We start from the raw sequence: 21,738 nt of genomic DNA on the forward strand, positions 1-21,738 counted from the left end.
GCAGGTGTTACTAATACTGACAATAAGGATATCTCTGTTATGGTCAAGTGTCCCAGTTAAGCCGTGACAGTGAACCAGCGTGAACAATAACAGTGAAGCTTCTAAATAGAATCCAGCCATTATTAATTTCATTAATCACAGCTGTGTGCTTTTCCTGCTGTGACATGTCAAAATGGTTTCCGTGAAAAACGCAAATGCTCAAAGGAAATGGGTGTGGTATTTAATGAAAGAAAAAAAAAAATCAAGTGTGTGAGTGTTACAGCTCCAGGAAGATCATACAAAACAAAAAATGATGAATAAATAAATCAGTAGCTGGAATATCTTTGTTAATTGCTTTGCTTTGTGTCATTCTAAAGTTAAAGCTTGTGGAGCAAAGCAAAGTTTATTTCTTGCATAGTAACTGCAAAGCCAGTATACCAGTACTGTAATATCAAAAGTAGTATGTGCTGTATACTCTTAGTATTTAGTGTGGATTTGGGAGGCAGCACATTTCTATGCAGTAGGTGCTTCTTATACCCTGGGTCTATGTGCTTGTGTGCAGATCATATTGCTCCTTCCTGCCTCTCAGATCTGTTTGTGGTTAATGTCTTAGTATCTGCTGGCTCTTTCTTTCTGCTCTGATGCTCATGTCCATCTTCCTGTGTGTTTCATTTGTATTTCAAGTGGAATGAATTGTGAATTAATTTCCTGTTGCTTAAGTGTTTCACCTTTTTGATTGTTTTTTGCCGAATGCAGTGTGATATTTTTTTGCTGATGATTTGCATTGTGATGAGATACTGCAGATGTGAAAAAGTTAATAGAAACATATCAGAATACTTGTTTTGGAATAATATGGCTCTGTATGCGCACATTACCGTTTTGTGATGGATTAATTTTGGACATAGTTCCTACTGTTGTTCCCTTTTGCAGACATGCTGGTTTACTAAAAACTTGGTGGAAGGTAACTGTGTGTAATTGATACTGGGGATTTAAGCTGTGTGTGTGTTGTCTTGCTCACAGCTAATTCACACAAATTTCCTCCCCATTTCACAATTGCCATATATATGAGGGGTAGTCACATTCACATTTTCTCCACACACTTCACACTCAGCTTAACATTAGAGAAATATTTTTTCTCAAAACAATGGATGTACTGTATGTAACAGCTTGCTCTACATTTAAAGTGCTGAGCTCCTGATCTACACTCAATGTTTCTTTTAGAGATTTACACTGACTGATGGTTATCTCATGCGATCAACACTACTTAACATTTCATAAGTAAAGATGGTCTGCTTCAAGCCATGAATTCATATGCTGACGGTATTTGCTGCATTGCTGATGTGTCTTAGCCTGCTCCTGCTGAAAGCAGATTGCATGGTTTAGATTTGTCTTGGATCTGTCTATTTTACAGTTGGTTCATTGGTGATAGGGATTTGATTGATCAGGAAATGAGGGACGTGGTGTTTAGTCAGGTGTGCTGAGGTTTTGTTGTAGTACCTGGTTGTAGTACCTTCATGGTGCACCTCTAAGGCGTGAGCTACAAAGCAGGATTTGAGATTAGTGGGGTAACTTAAGGTATAGCCCTGGGTTTTCAGGGTTATGACAGTGGTTCACGTATCACCATGGTAACTTAAGCTGAACTTTCTAACCTGCTCGGGAGCAGGTTAACATCAGAGGATCAGATCAAAACCTGTCAATAGGCCAACTGCTGGCCAATGAGGTTGCTGGAAAAATGGAGTCATCCTTCCCACAGGATCCTGACAGGGACAAAAGAGTTTACAATTAAGTGGCAAATAATAACGAGCAATAGCTTTTTGTTGTACATCAGTCAAATCGTTTCCCACATGTTCACTCTGGTTTTAAAAAAGAGGTTTGAATAAACAGAGAGTTTATCACATTAAATAACTACATAATAACTATTATTGCTTCATTTTAACTGAGACAAGATTATTTTATCCTGACAGGATGACGATGCTTTTACACTCTTCTTCTATCACTGCAGCTCAGAATAACATGAGGAGACTTTGTGATGATAATTGGAAATAAAAAGTAAACCCTCTGATGTCTTTTATTAGAAAAAAATATCCACACGCTGTTAAATATTTCCCATGATTATAAATGAACATTTCAGGCAGATTGATCTCATCAGACATGAACTACTTCTCTTCTCTCTGCTTTGGCAGCAGAAACTGAAATTACTTATCTGCATCACATATTCATAATTTGTAATAGTTTCTTCATCATCAGACATCATAAGGAACTTAATATTAATTCCTGTACTTATTTACAGAATATCCTGAGCCCGACTTTATTAAATGGAAATTATTTCCAGTGTTTCTTTTCTATTTTAGTTACTATGTGATTGTATTGTTTACATTCCACCTTGTTAAATATTACTTATAGTACTTTATTCATTGTTCTGACGATGTTACTTGCACCTGTAGCCAGATAGGAAAACCCAGATTTAACTGAGCCAGTTGACAGCCAGGTTCGTAGTACAGTTTATCCAGGACGGTCAATGTTAGGCTCAGTTAAGCCAGATAACGAAAAGATACCGTGGGTATGTTGAACGTGCTTCGTAGTACAGGCCTCTCATTTATTATTGTGACTCACCAGTCTCTGTTGTGATGAGCTCTATGTTATAGCAAGTGAGGATGTTAACAAATATCAACAAATAGATACTCTTTCCTCACATGATCAGTCTGTTTCACTTACTTTGGCTGACTGAAAAGTGTATAAAATCGGATAGTCTTTTGTGTACTGTATGCTTTACAATAAAATAGAGCGTATATGTAAGTGGTCTGTCACACATAGTTTTTAGTAAGCTTCCAAATTTAAAACCAGCGTCATGCAGTAAAAGTTTCAGTCGTCCATCTGTCTTCCTGGAATCGCTGCATGTGCTTCTGTTCTTTTTCTTCACTAGAGAGAGTAACATGTTAGAAATATTTCCATAGGGCTTTCACCAATCATTATACGGGTGTCACAAAATTAATGTAGTAAAGATTTATTGATAGTGAAATGCTACATGCAGCACTTTAATCGAAGGTAAAATGTTTAGCATATAAATAGAGCTTTCCTCATGGACCTGTAAGTGAATATCTGGTTAAGATGGAGTGACAGATCGAAGTGATCATCACTTGGTTTTGCTTTCCTCCAAAATGCTCTTCAAAATGAACTCCTCTCTTACACTCGCACATCTGTATTTTGCCATGACACAGACAAATGGGACAATTGGGGACAGTAGAAAAAGTACTCCAAGTCCTCTCGCCTGTTCACAGAAAACGATCCATCAGGCACCCGCCGACCCCGCTGCCTGTGCCTCTGCCTTGTCTGCAAATCGCTTAAATCCCAATCCCAATTCCACCCACACATCCATCCTGACTTTATTGCTGCTTTCTCTCATGACTGAATGGCACATCTTGGGCACACAACCCTGTAATCCTTCTGCAGGAGGAGCTGGAAGATAAGCTGAGGCTAACTGGTACCAGTAGATTGGCGAAAGGTCAATCTACACCTATGATTTACACCCTGTCAGATGATTCAGTTACTTTAAAGTTAGAGTCCTTTTTAGAAGAGCTGTTTCTCTTATTTTTCATTTTTTTAAAAACACATAATACACCACACCTGCCAGACGACTAAATCCCCATTACAAGCAGCGCTACATAAAGGGGTAATATTAGGTTGTGTGCTATTTATCAGTGTTTGTGTCCTCTAAACTGTCGTATCAGTCAACAAAAATAATGAGAGAAGCAGTATTTCTTGAGAAACAAAAGCTCGATATTTATTATTCCTGTGTCCTAACTGCGTCGGTCTGCCATTGTTGTCCAAAGACTACTATAAACACATCAGTGTAGATTATTGATTATTGTTTTGAGTCACATACAACAACTACACGTACATTCCACCAACAGCATCCTGGTGCCATAAATACTCACTGATGCACAAAATAATGTAATATTTTATAGCTGAAAATAGTAAACAACAAATGCATTGGTTTTATTATCTATCCCTATAGGTATATAGCTCATCTTAAGAATTTTACCTGCCCTCTCTACCCTTTTGTGTTTTATCCGATTTGTTGACAATAATACAAATAAAGAATAATGCCATAGGTTTTTTGTCTACAATTGTATATTTTGTATTAACATACTATAGACCTCACAGCTGCAATAACCCGTGGTTAAAGTGAATGAAACTGTGCTCCCTGCACCTTTTTTAAGCTGTAATCCACCAAACCAAATGAAGCCAGAAGCAGAGACCTTCCTGTGCACTTGTGAGGTCTCTGCTTCTGGCTTCATTTGGTTTGGTGGATTACAGCTTAAAGCCAAAGCAGAAGTGATGTCTCACCATTTACATTAAATCTAATGAGATTTGACTGTGATGCTGGCTTCTATTGCCTGTGATTTCACATCATTTTCACCCATAAAGTGGATAATCATAGTTTTTTCACACGTGTGTGTCAGGCCTTGCAAAAGTCGTAATGCACCAAACACCAGCAAGTATGTCTTGTCATAAGCAATACATGTGAGAGGGAGATTGACAATCACTCCTCCATTTTCTTAGTGATGAAGGACTAAGCAGTGATGAGAAGGAAGCACACATTTCATGAAGCAGTATCTTTAATTAGTCGCCAGAGTCTTGAGAAAACAAAAAGGCAGGGAGAGGAAAGGAGGAAGAAATGGAAGTAGATGAGGTTGTTAATTCCACTGCTGTCTGCTTGCATTTGAGTGCTCATTAATCTGAGACAGGGCACACCCTGTTGTCTTGCTGAGCATCTTTTATAAAAACCAGCATTAGCACTTCTGCAGCATTGAGAAATTGTCAGTGATGTTTCACGGGAGAGATGTGCCGAGAGCGAGAGAGGGAGAGACGGATGCCTGTGGCATACTGAGCTTCTCTGCTCTCCCTCTTCACAACACTCGGGGCCTCCTAGCCAGCAAGTGAATCCATAACAGTTTTCCACACAAGTAGAGCTCGCGGACTGTGACCTTCAAAGTTTACTACAAACGGCAATCAAGTGTGACCACTTCAACGTTAAATGTATCGTATTACAGTTAATTGAGTTATTGTTGGCAAAGATGAACGAGCTTGCTCCATTTGTTTTGCCATTAGCACTGATGTGATATCAAGAACGATTTAGACATATTTTGTTTTCCCTCAATTAGAGTAATGTAATCTATGTTTACAGAATACATCTCCATGCACTAAAAATATCCATTGTAATTGGAAGCCAGACAATTAATTTAGCACACAATAAGTGAATGGAAATTGAACAAAGGGTTATGTTTGTGTCATTAACTCAGTGCAATTGGCAATTTATATGCTCTGTGTTGAGCTTGTGAACATCATCTACGCATGCATGCATATTCATTACCATGGCCACTCAATTCACAGAGCAAGAAGTCTGAACAAAGGTGAGTGAGAGGCTGAACCCTCTAACCATCCATCATTATGCCTTGCTTGCTGGTGGTTGCAGTGGTGTGTTTATGTGTGCGCGTACACATGCTTCAGAGTGTGTGTGCGCGTGCATTCGTTGCCATGTGAGTGCGGGTGAAGAGAGTTTCTCCTTTCTCAATCCTCTCTCCACTCTACCTGAGGCATTGGCACCTCCTCTCCTCCTGGAGCCTTGTCAATAACACCTCTACCACCTCCATTCTGCCCAGAGGAGAGCACCACTCAGCTGGGTCCAGGGCGCAGCCAGACCCCCCTCTCCTACTGCCATTAATCCACTCCTTTGGCAGACAGAATCCATCTCCCCTCGGCACCTGTTTGACAGAGGGTAAAAACAGGGATGAGATAGCAGGGCGCGGATCAATCCCTTCGATCCCCTTCCCCATCTCAGCAGTCGTTCATCAGCCAGTGGTTGTTGTTGTTGATGTTGGTGTTGTTGTTTGGCTTGACACTGCCCCATACCCAGTCAGTGAAAATAGGGCATCTGAATTATAGTTGAGCAGAAGAGACATATCAAACTGTGGAATTATTTGGGGCATATTTAGCATAGGTCTGTAAAGAAATCAGGTGGTATTTACAACCTTTCCTTGCTCTGGCATCGAAAGCTGATAAGATTAGTTGGCTAATCTCTTCATCTATTTGTTGTTATCATATATAGTAGTAAACTGAATATCTTTTAGTTTTCAGCTGTCGGCTGCAACAAAAGACGCAATTTGTAAACATCACCTTTGACTCTGGGAAATTATAATGGACGTCTTAACTAATTAAAATGATACATCAATGAAGTGCTCTGAAGACGGCTGGTCGTTTCCCATTTCCAACCGCAAGTCAGTGTTGTCTTTTTTTTTTTTTTTTTTTTTAACCCAAATCATGATTTTTCCCTAAACTTCCCCTTTTTTTTTTTTTTTTTTTGTGCCAAACCAAATCTTAACCACGATGTGTTGCTACATCATACAACTGATTTATCTTTCAACAGTGGCACAGAAAAACCATGTAATGCTACAAAGCTGTGTGTCATTCTCGAGGGCACTGACAAACAACCTGTTTTGTCTTTTAATTTGGAGCAAATACTTCGATATTTAGATTTCACACTATCCTCTGCACTGTATTTCCATTTAGCTTGACACGGACAGGACAAACACTGGCCTTCAGTCGGAGGTGAGGTGAGTTTTCCTGTATATGTGTTTGCAGTAACCTGTATGCCCTAATGTTCCTGTCCCTGCCGCTGTGCCCCTTGCTTTTAATGATACAGTACCCAGTGCACTGCAGCCACTGCTGACAAGTTGTGACGGCAGCTTTGATGCTTGTCCTTTGAGTGTCCCCAATAACACATTGCAGCGTTAAAGTGATTGGTGAACGGTGGGTGGGGCAGCGAGTCTCCTCTAAACTGACTTTAAGGTGAGAAGAAATAATATCAGTGAAAAGCATTCAGATGTAACTGGGACTCCATGTAATGTAAATATAAATGTAGATTAAACAGAAAAATATTCACATGACTCTTTAAATAAATAGATTATGAAAAAAGAGAGACTTTTTATTTTTGGACATGTGGATGACAGTTAAGTAGGATTAGCATGTAAATTGGATTTTATTCTTTTTTGGAAGCACAAAATATCCTTGAGTTTAGTCTTACAAATTGGTCATCAAATAGCAGGGTTTTGGGAAAGATGAACTGAGATCAAAAATTATTTCATAAACATAACGACTTACAAAGTTCAATGGAATAATTGATCCTTTGTGGTTTGCAATTAATGTTTGGGATTACTCAGAATAATAAGCAAGATGTTTCAGTGCTCCCTTGTCACTTGCAGGGACATGCTTCTCACATCTCACGAAACCTGGATCAAACAAACAGACATGCAAGTCAAACAAAAGAGAAAAGCAGAAAAAGAATGGGAGATCAAGTCCGATTAAAAGGCTCGTGTTGCACGCTTGATTCCACCGCCTGTTGTGCACATTGCTGCACAAAGAGGCTGCAACATCTTAATGATCCCACGGACCATTCGGCCACTGAAAAACATCAGTCCTGCTACACATCATCAAAAAGCAAGAAGAAACAGCTGCAGCCAGGGCCGGACCACGCACAATCCTGGATGACTAAAAAGGCTGTGAACTCAAGATAGCTGCCTCTTTTTTTTCTTTTTTTTGCAGGGATGAAAGGGAGAGCATTCGAAATGCACAAAACCAGCAGTCCACAAGTGAGTTCTGGCACTTTACTTTAGAGACGAGTTAATGAAAGACATCAGTTTGCCCTTTATTCTCCGCCCTGATGAAACTTGGTGAAGAATTGTCTCTCCATTTGTATAGAAATGCACATTGGTCAGTATATCAAGCTTGTCTCCAACATTAAAATCTCACAGGTTGTCTTATGTTGGAGATTTACTTTTGCAGCCATTTAAAAGTGTAATAGTTTTGATATTAACATTCGTACCATGTGAATGTCACAGTGCTGAACCCACTGAGAATCACTGCAGCTTTACTCAGATTTTACCTTGCTCATTGTTATGGTAATGGTTTGTACACCTCTTTGGTTTGTTGCTATTTGTTTGAATGTGGTTCATTTATCTGAGAGAGAGACCTGGATAGTTCTGATGACTTTTATTATTTGCTTTTTTGTCACGGTTTAATATTAGTTTTTTCTAAGTGAGTCGTGACAGCTATGCAATTTTAAGTTGTTGCTCCATGGTTTTGCTGATGGAGATGTTTCCTGTTGTATTGTGGAGGTTTTAGGTCATTAAGTTCTTGGTGTGGGAAGAGACAACACTAGTATTCTACCCTACTGTCTTACACGCTGGTTTCTTAAAAACAATAAGTAGGTTACTGTTTAAAAAAATAAATAAAAAAAGACTATTTTTCACTTTTGACTGGGAGGGCTAGCAGTTTTCCCCTGCGTCTTTGTGCTAAGCTAGGCTAAACATGGATGATGTTGATATTGATCTTTTGTTCTGTCTGTGGGTACGGTGGTAAACAAGTGTTACACTGTTCCAGCATGTTGGAAAATATACTGCATGAGTTGTTTGTGCTCTGCATTGAGTGCCTCAATCACCGAAGCTGCTTGGAGGAGAAAATATCCGAGTTGTGGGTGTAATCAAACCTGGAAGGTGGCCAGGTTTAACTGTAGATCTAAGCAGTAGGAATGGTAATTGTGGTGGTGGGAGTGGTAGAAGATTCTTTCACTGATGCAAGTGCTTCGTTACTGTTATCCACTTTTACAAAGATATTTAAACACATTAGTTGCATCTTTCTCCCCGTTAATTGGACAACTTCCTGTCCCAAAACATGTCACGTTTAGTCAGTCTGCAAATACAAAAAGTATTCACTGTTATTTTCAAATAAATTGTCTGCTTGTTGTTGAGCTTCTGTTTCTTATTGTTTCCTGCCTTTGTTGCTAATTGTTTGTGATGTCCACTGTGAAAAGCGTATACTGTGTTCCCTGAGAAGTCACATGCTGCGTTTGAATAAACTACATGGCCTGATTTGCCATCTGGATAAGTGATGGTTGTAGCTGAAGTAGTAGAGTTGGTCACGCTTTAATTGTAGGGTTAGTTGTCCCTGTCTGCATTTCCAAGTCCAACTCGAAAATGCTTCCAATGTTGGTTTAAAAAAAAAAAAAAAGTTAAATGCTTTGGACACAAGCCTCAGATGATGGACAAGTGTTCGTGGTGGGCGCTGGTTGAGCTGGACAAATCGAAAAAGATTCTTCAACTTATTTTAGAGAATTTACTTTGGTACATTGATCTTTTCAGTCTCTGAGCTGACACTGACAGACTGATTGTGTTTTCCTGAACTGTGCCATAACAAATAAACATCTCACCTGCATAGCTGGGATTATCGCACACAGCTTGGTCAGGTCACATGAGCATCTTACGTTGTGCACACCAAAACCAATGAATTCTTGCTCACTATATAATAGTACACAAAGATGAAGGTTGTTTTACCTATTTTTGGAGGGTGTTGCTGGTATTTTCTAAGCACCATGTTGCCTCTAAGACTGAGAACACTGATGGTTGTGCAGTGATGTAGAGTGTATCTACTTTATGTATGCAAAACCGCTGGTGTCTGAGATGCCCTTGTGTGACTGAGTGGGCCATCATCACACCCCGATGTGATGTGCAGGCTTTCACAGTGTGCTCTGGGTAAGGTGAGAAAACAGGGAAGCGCTATGATGCACTATATCAAGAGTGAGCCGAGCAGAGGGTGCTTTGAGCCATGAGATGAGAAAGATGACAGTACAGATGAAAGTGTTTCACTGTATTAAAATAAAAGTTCTGAATAAAACAGATGGTGAAAGAGTTTCAAATTTTAAAATAGGAATTGTGGGTGGTTTGAACACAGTGTTTCAACCTGTTTATTTGAGGACCAGTGAATATGAAGAAATAAAGAACCAAAGTGGCATAAATCCGGTAGTACATCGTGCACTGGAGGTTAGGTCATAGTTAACATAAGTTGGCAGTGGACCTTTTAAGAGTGTCGTAATGCCCAGTATTAGCTGTGGGGATTTGAGCAGGCTGCGCCGTGGGGTCTGATTCAGCTCTTCAGTAACCCCACAGTGTTTTTCCCTGTCCTCTAGCAGGAAGATCATTATTTCATTGAAGAACATAAAAGGAATATGTTACCAAGCGTCTAATGACTGGAGCAGTCATCTTTAAGACGTGACAGACCTGTTGGTGTCAGTGATAAAAGGTGCGATTGCTTCAATAAATAGACCACTAAACCCCAAGGAACGAAGTTAAATAATTGCACTAATAACTTTTGCTGAAGTTTCCTCTCTCTCCCTATACCATTTATATGCTAACCATGTCCCCGAGGGTCCCTCCCTTTCAGTTTAATTTCAGCTATCCCTTTTTAATCAATTTTCTTTTATCTCACAGCAGTTTGAATGCAGATACATTCTTCTTTTTTTTTTTTTTTTAGTCAAGGGTACATGTGTGTGTGTGTGTGTGTGTGTGTGTGAAGCATCAATTATTTGATGAAAAAGGACCTACAGAAGACACTCGCATTGATTAAATAGTCTCTCACCCTGAGAAGATGATGTTTTCTTAATGTAACTGAATGTGATGCTTGGTGCGGTTCATTGGCTCATGAGGTCAAAGTCAAAAGACACAGTCTTCCCTGACGGTGAAAGAGAGATACAGACAAAGAGAGGGGGACAGGGCTGGGCACAGTGCAGGGGAAGGAAAATGAAAATATAAACAGCAAGAAAGCAGACTGAGAGGAATAGCTTATAGGGATAAAATCAGCCAGTCGATAGTCACAGGGCATAACGGAACAACATCTAACCTTGCTGTTTTGATGACAGGTTACTGTGAGGATGGAGCACTGAGAGCACCTCTGTAAATTGATTCACTGTAAATGACACTATGAGAAAAGCTTAAAAAAATCCATGAAGGTGTACGTAGAGTGGCATATCACAGCTGGAGAGAGAATGCACTGTGCTGTATGTGAAGCAAATCTGAAGTATCTAATGTACCTGCCTAAGTATCTCGTGTACAATGCAGTGCCAAGAGAAATCCCCCATGGCCCTTTTAAGTAAAGTATTTAGACTTCTCAGGCTGGGATGTAGGCAGTGGCTTTCATAAATACACTCTCAGGTTGCCCCACAGTGGGTTTAGGGGCAAACCACCCACACTCGGTTCGGTTCCTTCCAGTAATCAGTGCTGTCTCGTTTGACCCATTTAGTGTAACATTATGCTTACCCAGCTGGTATGATTTCAGCTCCCCTTGCCCTCCCCTGCTATTTCCTCCCAAGCAAACTACCCAGATGAGAAATTCAAGGTACTGATGAACAGACAGGCTGTTAATAAACCTCTCTATGAAGCCTTCGCAACATTAGCCCTCCTCTACCTTGCTGCTATTTCTTAATGGAGGTGCCACAGCCTTGGTTTGCAATGCAGCAGCTGCAGCAGCAGGCTGCCTCTGATCTGTGTGACCTCCAGAGAGGGGTCCAGGGGCCTGGCTGCCTGTGGAGAATACAGATCAGCCTCCTACATGTCCTGAACCCTGCCCCCTCCACTCATTACCTCTCACATTCACTTACCAGGGGGTGGTGGTGATGTCGAATACACCTCCCGTTTGACACATTTGGTGACTCTTAAGGAGAATGTGGAATGTTGCTGGTGCGCAGCGAAGAAACTAAAGCACTTTATGGCATGTCATTTTGCCACAGCGTGGTTTTGTGTTATTTGGTTGTAATCAGTTCATTCAGCTGTTGCGGCTGGAGGATTTCTCTGTTGTAGCCTTTTAATGTAAGAGTTAATAAACAGCTCTCCAGCATGTCGGTTCCTCTAATTGCCCACAGGATGACTAATTCCATAGTCAATCAAATTGATGTTTTATTTTCATCATTTAGGAGATACGGTGCATCAACTTGATAAGAAATGTCTCGCAGCACCCTGCTGAAATCCAATATCTCCACAAAGTTAACTATTAATGAAGACCAATAAATAACAATGGAAGCAGTTTATTTGCTCTTAGGACCAGTGTTCAGTGCTTTAGTAGTCTGGCTTTGTCTTGGGGCTGTGAAATGTTTTTTACAGATACGTAGTAATAAGTTACACCATAAAACCAGGTGGAATAAAACCATCGCTTTGGGAGTTACAAGTGAAGTCTCAAGTCTTTGCACTGAAGTCCTAAACTTTGGTTTACAAGTCCCAAACAAGTCATTACTGCAGTGGAGTATTAATAATGGCAATGATTAAAGTAATAGCATATTAACACCCTCTGCCAGCCCTGCAGTGCCTGTGATATGAGACCCGGTTTAACAATGTTGTTATTTCAGAGCAGACTGAATAATATTCACTGAAATTACATAACATTTTGCATTTTTGTTTCGTCCTCTTTTTTTCTTTCATTATCAAAGACTTTGTTTTGTAGACTTGAAAGGTGGCATTTCAAAGTTGGCAGTTGTTTCCTTTTTAAAGAACAGCAGCTGTGGTCAGTTTGAATTCATGTCACTTTGAATTTACTCCAAAGGTAACAAGTAGTCACTGCCGGAAAAAAAAAATCAAACCGCTCCTGCAGGATAAACACTTACTTTGCTGTTCAGCATCATGCCCGGTATGTTACACACGGTTGTGGTTTTGCCAAACTGTCGTTACCGACACTGATTGTGTTTGTAGCTCAGTAACAAGTGTCATGAGTCATTGGCGTTGAGGTCACTCGTGTCTTGTCTTTTTGGATTTGGTTGACTATCGCTTGATTTCAAGGCATGAAAAATACAGAACAGACTGACAATCAAAGACATTCTGTTTTGAATAGTGTCCATCCATTCAGTAACAGTACCATTGCACATGTTCTAACGTAGCTTCCGTTATTGTTTCATTAGAAATGACATGAGTGAAGTGGAGATCTACTGTTGATGCGGACATTATCATGAATGCATCAGGCTGAAAAATGACAGGGCATTCCACGATAACAAGGAAAGGTGCAGAAGTGCAGCGCTGTTACACCTGCAGAGGTGGATTTACTCCGCATTCAGATTGTCCAGCTGTGCAAGTTCAAACAAAGCCCACTTCATCATAATGGCACTCTGTCACTGTGGATTGAAGGCCCTTGTAATGAATAATTATAGCATGGGGAAAGAACATGGCGGAATACAAAACAAAGGGGGGAGTGTGGGGAGCGGGGTGGCAACTGTCGAGAAAACAGGTGTGTGCCATGAATTATACATCTGGAGAAATGCCACCATACTTCAAATGAATGCATTTCAGATTGTCTTGTGTTTGCAGTCCCAAACTGCCTCTTGTTAGGAAGATGTATCCAAGACACGTAAGAAGGTAAATGATGCAAAGAGATATAATGTACTGGTCGTTTTCGAGGAACATGGCAAATTTTCAGATTCAAGTTAGTGATGCAATCTGCCTTTGGGATATTTTGTTAATTATGCTACATGGAGATTAATTAGAGAGGACACATGCACTGCATGCTCATGCTGCCTTGCCTGTGCAATGGCACTCTGTTAACTATACACGAACAGAAACCAGGAGCACACCTACACACACACACACACACACACACACACACACACACACACACACATAGGATCTCTCTGGTATCCTTGCTCGAAGCCATGCTCCCTGTGCTGTGGGTCGCAGAGGTGGGAGCAACAAGCCGTGAAGCTGGGACTTCCAGCTCAACAGTTCCACTGGCCCCTGACATCTCCCTCTGGCCCGGACAATAAACCAAGGGGCACCTGGGCCAACTTATAAAGAATGATGACCCTACAATGCTTTCTGCCTTACAAGTCCGGCTACAAAAAGCAGCCAGATTAAATTCCTGAAATGACTGAATTGGGCCAAATGATGCCGAGTGAGCCCTCTGGCAACATGAAATCACTTGTCACTTTCAATTGGACCTACCTTTTTCAATGTCCACTGTGGCACAGGGAGATACTCTGCAGGGACATCAGACACATTATCATGAAAACAATAATCAAGAACAAGTTGATATCAACATTAGAGTTACAACACAGCTCCCCTCCCTGGTACAGCTTTGGAACACTTGGGTGAATAAAGGTGCATATTTGAGAAAAGGTAATCTTCTTAATTTCCCCCCACATGGGTATATTTTACCCTAAAGACCGATACATTTAAACGGCTTTCCTGGCATTATTGTGAACATTTTGTAAATACAATTGTTACTGTGGGGAAAAAAAAGTTCAAGTTCAAAATTTGCTGAATGAATAATCAGTAACATAAATGTTCTAATATCGGGAAATAATTAATGAAGCAGAGCAGAAGGTTTTTACAATGCAAAAAAAAAAAAAAGAAGGACTTCGATCCACTAGAGCATTGGTTTCATGTATCAGGCCACCATATTGGGAACAGGTATTATCTTACAAAATGTGTGTGTGTGTGTGTGTGTACATATAATACATTTTTATTTCATATTTTTTGGTTTCATGATGATTTCAACAACTCACATTAACTTTCCTGCAAAAGTCTCCTTCTTATCTGACTTGCAAACATGAAGGCGTGTCTTGTTGAGCAGCTTCGCTTGTTGAACGGACAACCAAACAAACGTTCACCAGGGAAAAGTGCAATGCTAACATCCGTGTGCTAATTCTGCTCAGCTGCAGCACGTTAAACTTAAGATGCAAGTATCACTTCATTCCAGTTTGATGTCACTGTTGCCCTCCCTCTGAAATGCCAGTAACAACACACTGTCTGCCCATGCAACCCCGTCTCCTAGAAACTGTGTCTCTATATGACTAAACAGCAAATACCTTTTTTTACAAAACCTAAATCTGATGGCATTTTCTATTAATAAAACGATATGTTGTTAATATGTACTTGCCTATGAACCATAACCAAAGTGTTTTCATTGCCTAAACATAACCACAAATGGGACTCGATGCGAACACGGGTTGCAGTTTAGGTGTATAGCCTGAGACAAAAAGGAATATTACTGATATTTTGGCAAAGACCCATTTTCTTCCATTTTTATATTATGAAACTATGAACAATACATTTAAAAAACATGTTGATATTATTTTAGGCTTCAGAAACGAATGACTGAATGTGATTTAGTTGGATCTCAATACCTGTGTCATCAAACAAATAAATTCAACTTGCATGCATTCTGATGTTTTCATTTGTCCTGGGTATTATATGTTTACAGTTGGCCGTCCTTGTGATGATGACACTGATGCAAAGTGACATAAATGAAATGTGACAAGCAGATGTGTCCGTGGTAAAAGACAAACCCAGCAGACAGCTTTGTGGGGGAGTGCAATGACTCATGTTTCTTATTTCTGCTCCCAGAGATACCTGCACAGACTAAGGTGGAGTGCAATGTCGACAGTGTCAGTAATTGGTTGCCTTTCAGTCGTTCCATTGCTGTGATTTGAATATGATCATCCATTCACAATCCAGAATGAAATCCCACTCATGTAATGACATGGGGTTTGTGGGATGGAGGTATTTAATCCTTCTTTTTGTTGAATTGTGCAAAAACTTCAGGATTGGTGTGTGTGTGTGTATGTCTGCGTGTATGTCTGTGTGTGTGTGTGTGTCTATGTGTGTGTGTATTTATGCACATATGTGCCCACAAAGGACATTATGCTGTCTACGGTTGTCTCCTGCCTTACCACCGCCGTCCTGTGCCCGTCCTTGACAGATCTCACGGATATTGGCTGCCTGCTTAAGAAATAACACCTCCCATCAAGTTGATAAAGGAGCTGTGAGGAGCCAGCTTCTCTTCCTCTCTCTCTCTCTCTGGGATGTTTACATCCAATGCTCCAGGTCGCTGTCTCAACAATGATCATGTATTCAGTGGGGATTTTGGGGGGTGGAGGGAGACGGGATGTAAGTGCTCCTACGGGAAATAAGGGTCACCTCTTTAATCTCCGACGCGGGGGATCTCTCCAGCCTGTGTACGGAATGTGAGTGTGTTGTTATTCGGCACATTGTATAGCCCGCCTGCCAGCCGTTCTGTGTATACATTACACATGTGTTGTCTGTAATCTTACTGTTAGTATTGGTTCTCTTGTTGATGGAATAATAAGGTAGGTCACAGGCTGTTGGTGCGTAATACAGGCCTTGTTGATTACCCTGTGGATTATTGGATGCATAATGTGAGGTTCACTCCAGTCTTAAATAAGGAAACTTGCTGCCGACATCTAATTGTCCTGAATTTATTTGTCCAAGTGACTGAGACATTTGCTTGGATGGGATCAAAGCAGTAACAGACTCAATAAAAGAGCTAACTAATGACTAACACCCAGGAAATGGGCACTTAAAGGAAAATGATCTCTTTTTTTTGCCAGTTTTGGCTCATTTCTTTTATTCCACCTGGTGTTTTGTAGGTACTATATCTTCACCAGTGTTAAATGAAAAGTGGCTATAATTGACATGTTTATCATATCAAATGCTCATCGTTTAGCTGTCTGGTCCAAAACGTCACAGTTTTGGTTAACTTTTCACTGCTCTCACGGCAGCTCAAAAGCTCTAAAAACCCACTTTACCTGGTTGAAATAACAAACGGACATATTTAATGACTAGCTGGTGAACACAGTGGAGCATTTAGCAGCTAAAGAGACGGATATTTCCCTCAGGAGCAGGTAGAGACAAAAATCAGAGCTGAAAGAAAGTGAGTTTTAGACTCATATTTGCCAAGTGGACAGAAACAGGACTTCAGATTAAAATGTTTCTCCGTGACTTTTTTAATGTGTAAATAAGCAACTGTTTATAAGATCTCCATAGCAACAAGGTGATGATACTTTGAGGAGCTACGAAATTATGACCACCCCACTTAATATACTGTTGGTCCCCTGTGTGCCCCCAAAACAGCTCTGACCCGCAGCTCTACGAGACCTCTGAAGGTGCTCCGTGGTATCTGGCAGCGGTAAATACCACCTAACGATGCTACGACCCAGTTGTCTGGCCATAATGTTTTGGCCCTCGTCAAAGTCACTTTTTGCACCTGCACATTTCTCCTGCATCCAACATGTCTATGACTATGACAACTGTTTACCTACCATCTATATACAATGTCTCTGACTTCGAAATGTCCCAAATGTATGAGATTATTAACGTTATTTGCTTCATCTCTGAGTGGTCATAATAATTTAATAATGTTTTTGGCTCATTGGTGTGAATTGACGAAGTGGACAGAAACAGGACTCCAAATGACTTATAATGTTTCTCTGCAACTGCTGGATCCGTAAATAAGCGTGTTTACAAGATTTCCATATCAACAGAGTGACAATAGGTGATGTCCATGTAGTGCTGATTACATGTTCCCGCTACTCTTAAGTGGCTAAAAATATCTGTTACTGCAGGTTTAACCATGCTGTAGTTGTCATGTCCAGATTTGGTGAAAAGCAAGAGCACTGGGACTGAACAATTTGTCCATCTGCACGTGTTGTTGTATTAAGATTCAAAAATAAGAACTTTTCTTTTAAGCAAGTACTTGTTGTTGTCTAACTGACCACGCCGTGTCCATAAATTACAATCCTTTCACAGCCATGGCCGATTTGATTTGATTACCTAAATATGAAAGAAAAGCACTGCTGATTTGTCATTGCCATGGTGATTTAGGTACCAGATCAGCAAATGCATGTGTGTGTATATTATCTAAATCCCATCACCAGTTTGGCTTATTGATCTCTATAATTTAAGACAAGGTCTGTTTTAATTTAATGCAGAGTGCATTTGGTTTGCAGCATGTATTTATAATGGATTTATAATGTTGTACTGCTCCTGTTGAGTTGATAACCTCAACTGCTGCTCACCTACCAACTGACAGGCAAAAACCATCCCTGAAGAGAAAAGGAAGGTACATATTATAATATTTTTAGAGTACTTGTTGGTGATAGGTTCAAATGGCAGAAGAGGAAAACATAAGTGCATTCCATTATACATTGACATCTAGTGATGTGTCAGTGGAAGTGGAAGAGAAACTACAGAGATGATCAAAGCACAGGTATTTCTCCTTCAATAATATTGATGGCACTTCCACTAATGCTGTATGGCTATATGTTAACAAGCAGCTGTAACAGGAATAGTATGTCTCATATTGGACTGTCTTTGGCTGACTTTTCATGTTCGCTGGATTTGTGTAACTGTAATTCCACTGAGCAGGAAGTCTCACTCACTGAAAGTTTGCACCGTTATTTCTGACTTCACTCCCTCAGCTGCTTTGGCAGCTTCACTGTAAAATCCTCTGGGATTTGTTTTTACAAGAGTCACCAGCTTTTTAGGGTCGAAGCTCTTAATTATGCCGGGTGTAAATGAGAGAACTGAAGAGAGAGCTGGCGTGGCTAGCCAGAGGCCCCATGTGAGGCTGACAAAGCTTATAGCGGCACAGTGGCACTCTCAGCCTTAGGCTCTGCACAGATGAAAAGGGGACAGAAAAAGAGACGGGACATAAGGCATGTATGCTACTGTGTCAACTCGGTAAGCTGGCAAGAGGATGAATAAAGCTGCTTCATTTCGAGCACGGCAACGCAAAGCAGAGAAGACACACATTTTACTAATTACATACTATATGTATACTTTTAGATTCATATGTTGTCTCTGATTTTGACATTTTCATTTTATGTCGACCTATCAGCAACCTATTACGACGAATACCGGGTATAAACAAAGCCAAACATTCAGCTCAAAGTTGTTCCAGCAGCAGGGGAATTTGCAGTTTTATGAATAATACAATTAAACAGAAGAACTGAGAAAAATATTACACTATAATTCATCCTGCAGCATGTGTCTTTTGGGAGCGATGCAGCCGTATAGCGTATCTACCTTTCTCACTGTGCAAGGTGCAGAACCACGGAAAAGCACCGTGGCTTCAGTGAACAATTAGACATAGTAAAGCCAGAGGAAAATTATACGGATGCATAATAAGAGGGTATCATTTCACAAAATATATTTAACCTTGCAGGCGTATTTATACATCACATCAGTGGCAGTATATCATAAAAGTCCCATCACATCCCATCATCACAAACACTCATGGAGGGGTGTTTTTTTAATCAGTATTTAATGAGTTGAATTGTAACATAATTAGGGAGTGAGGAGAATGAGCAGTGCTTAACATTCGTATTGAATAAGATCAGTGCTGTTACGTTTGCTCATATTATTATTATTATTACTTCGAGCTTTTTCTCAGACACACAGAATGTGATGCAGCGTTCATACAGACGTCCATTTCACATGTTAAAGGAATATTTTGACTTTTTGGGAATTAAAATAAGAAGATTGATACCAATCTTATATTTGATCCATAAATGTAAAGCTACAGCTAGCAGCTGGTTAGCTTAGCTTTGCTTAGCATAAAGACTGGAAACAGGAAGCCTGGTTTCTGTCCCAGGATAGCAAACTCTGACCAACAGTGCCTCCTAAAGCTCACAAATTTACACAAAAAGAGAAAAAAAGAGATTGTAAAAATTACAAGATGTGGTCTAATGGTGGTTCTGTGCTTAACTACATGTTGCCCAGGAGCAGTGACAAACGAGAGTGGCATCAATGTCAAACTGTTCCTTTTAAAAGAATGATGCACAAAGCGCCTTGGTTGCAAAATTGTTATAGCGCATGCTTCATAAACTGCTGTTGCATGTCATACTCCCCTCTCTCTCCGGTTGTTTCCTCTCTGCCTCTTCACTACGACCTCTCCAGTAAAGTCAAAAAGGCCACCTGTAAAGGACATCCTGGCCGATATTACGCCGATGACTAGAAAAGCAACACCATTCACCAACTACACACAACTTACAGAAAAAAAGGTGACATAATAATGAAACCAATATCAGGTTTTTTTTGTACAAGCACATGGGATGTGGAGGCCTTTTTATAAGATACTGCAGCTGTGATTTGTTTTTAAGTGACATCCAATTTCTGTCTGACAAAAAACTTTGGAAATCAGCAGTTCTCTTCCCTCTAAATTGTGCCTCTAGTTCACGGTGCAATTATGTGCAGGTGATGGTTAAGAATAAATTTCCCCACTTGACTTTTGTGAGACAAATGTGTCTGACTGGGTGGACTCCATCACCTCTTAGATGTATTATTAATTTAATAAATGGATTGAGAGGGTGATAATTTTTGCAGGTTAACTTCGGGGGTCTGGGTGTTTAATTTTTCATGTGTGTTTTAGGGGTCTGGGTGTCAAAACGGTGATCTAGGCCAGCAAACACAAAGTCTGCGAGTTACAAATTCTTTCAGATAAATGCTGGATTGAAAGACTTTGTTTTCACAGGGCTAAAGGATGTAGGGAGAAGGAGTCAGTCAGTGAGAGGCTGACGAAAAGGGGGGAAAATGCGGTAGAGAGGCAGAAAGACAGAGAGTGAGAGATGGAGTGAGAGATAGACATAGAGATGCAAGAGAGATGGTGAGAGAGAGGCTGAGAAGTTGAGAGAAATGTGATTTGGTCTGGGTGTTTTGGGCTGCATGCTCCATTTGCCCTCCCTGACAGAGAAGGAGAGTGACGGGCATTGGCAGGAATTGAATCAGTAGATTAAACACCCCCACCTCCTCCTCCCCCTCTCTTCACATCTCCCCCACCCTCCCTCTTCCCCCCCTCACCTCCTGTCTTTTCTCCTCTCCACCCATTCTCCTGTTCCATTGATGTGGGAAATGTGGTGGAGATTTCAGGCAGAGATGTTCTTGCCAAGAGTGGCTAAGGAGCCTTTGTCACAGGTAAGATTGATTAGGTGATTAAATATCCAGCAGTAGAGTATTAGTAGCCAGTCTTGACCATTAGTGCCAGGCGGCAGCGGAGATGCATTAAGAAAGTGTCTGTGGAAAAGGCAGAACCTCTTCTCCAAGTTATCAAATACTCCGCGCTATCGTGATTCACTCCGGCTCTGTAGCAGCAAAATCAAAGAGCCAAGATAATAAAAGCATAGTCTTTACATCCAGGCCGTCTGTGTAAGAAACTGATAACCCTCAGCACATACAACAAACGTACATATTGATGTATAGCCAACAACATGTGCAGCTGGGCTGGTTTTCTTTTCCCATACGTCACGAGAAGAGCTCTGTCTGTGTGGTGACTTGATTCAGATGTGCCGCTGACAGTCGGGCAGCATGTCTCAACTTGTCGGTTCAGATGCTTGTGGTTGAAACTTATAGGCCCGCTGCTTGCTGGACCAGTCCTACACTACAAAACTGTGTTACAAATTCTGCTGAATATGAGCTACCATTACTAAACAGCAGCAACATTATCTACTATTCTGTATTTATTATGTACCGACAGTTGTACACAGAAGTTTTGGGCAAATAACATATTTTCTTGAATTTTGAAGCCTCTGCAGCAGACAGTAAAATGATAATGCACTGTTACTTTAATTTCATGAACTAAAATACCCTGTATTTGTTGCATATGCAAAACCTGGCAATCTTTTTTTGTCATTTAATTGATTCTTAACTCATTGATTGTTTTGTCTATGAAATGTTGGAAATTTGTTAGAAATGCCTGTTGCAATCTGGCAGAACCTAAGGTGACATCCTCAAAATGCTTGGTTTCTCTGAATAATAGTGTCCACCCCCCCAAACATTATATCTACTAGCACAGAGTCTATGACCAAGAAAAACATCAAATCTTTGAAATTTTGACACTTCTGCTTAAACAAGTGACTAAAATGAGTAACTGTCTGATTAACTTTAGAAACATATTCTACATAAACTTGTTGTCACAAAACATTTTGAAATTAAATGATTATCATTCTACATAAGTTTAATGGAGCTGAACAGTTATTATAGTGATAATTACAATACATTAATTTATCTATTCTCCCAATTGTTTGTGGTCTCCCTAGCCTGCAGTGCGTCCCAGCATGCATTTAGCGGGAAGCAGTGAGACCTTTTGACAGGTGGG

Source organism: Seriola dumerili, unplaced genomic scaffold (genome assembly GCF_002260705.1).
Source record: "Seriola dumerili isolate Sdu_G_001 unplaced genomic scaffold, Sdu_1.0 BDQW01000066.1, whole genome shotgun sequence".
NCBI classification, from domain to species: Eukaryota; Metazoa; Chordata; class Actinopteri; order Carangiformes; family Carangidae; genus Seriola; species Seriola dumerili.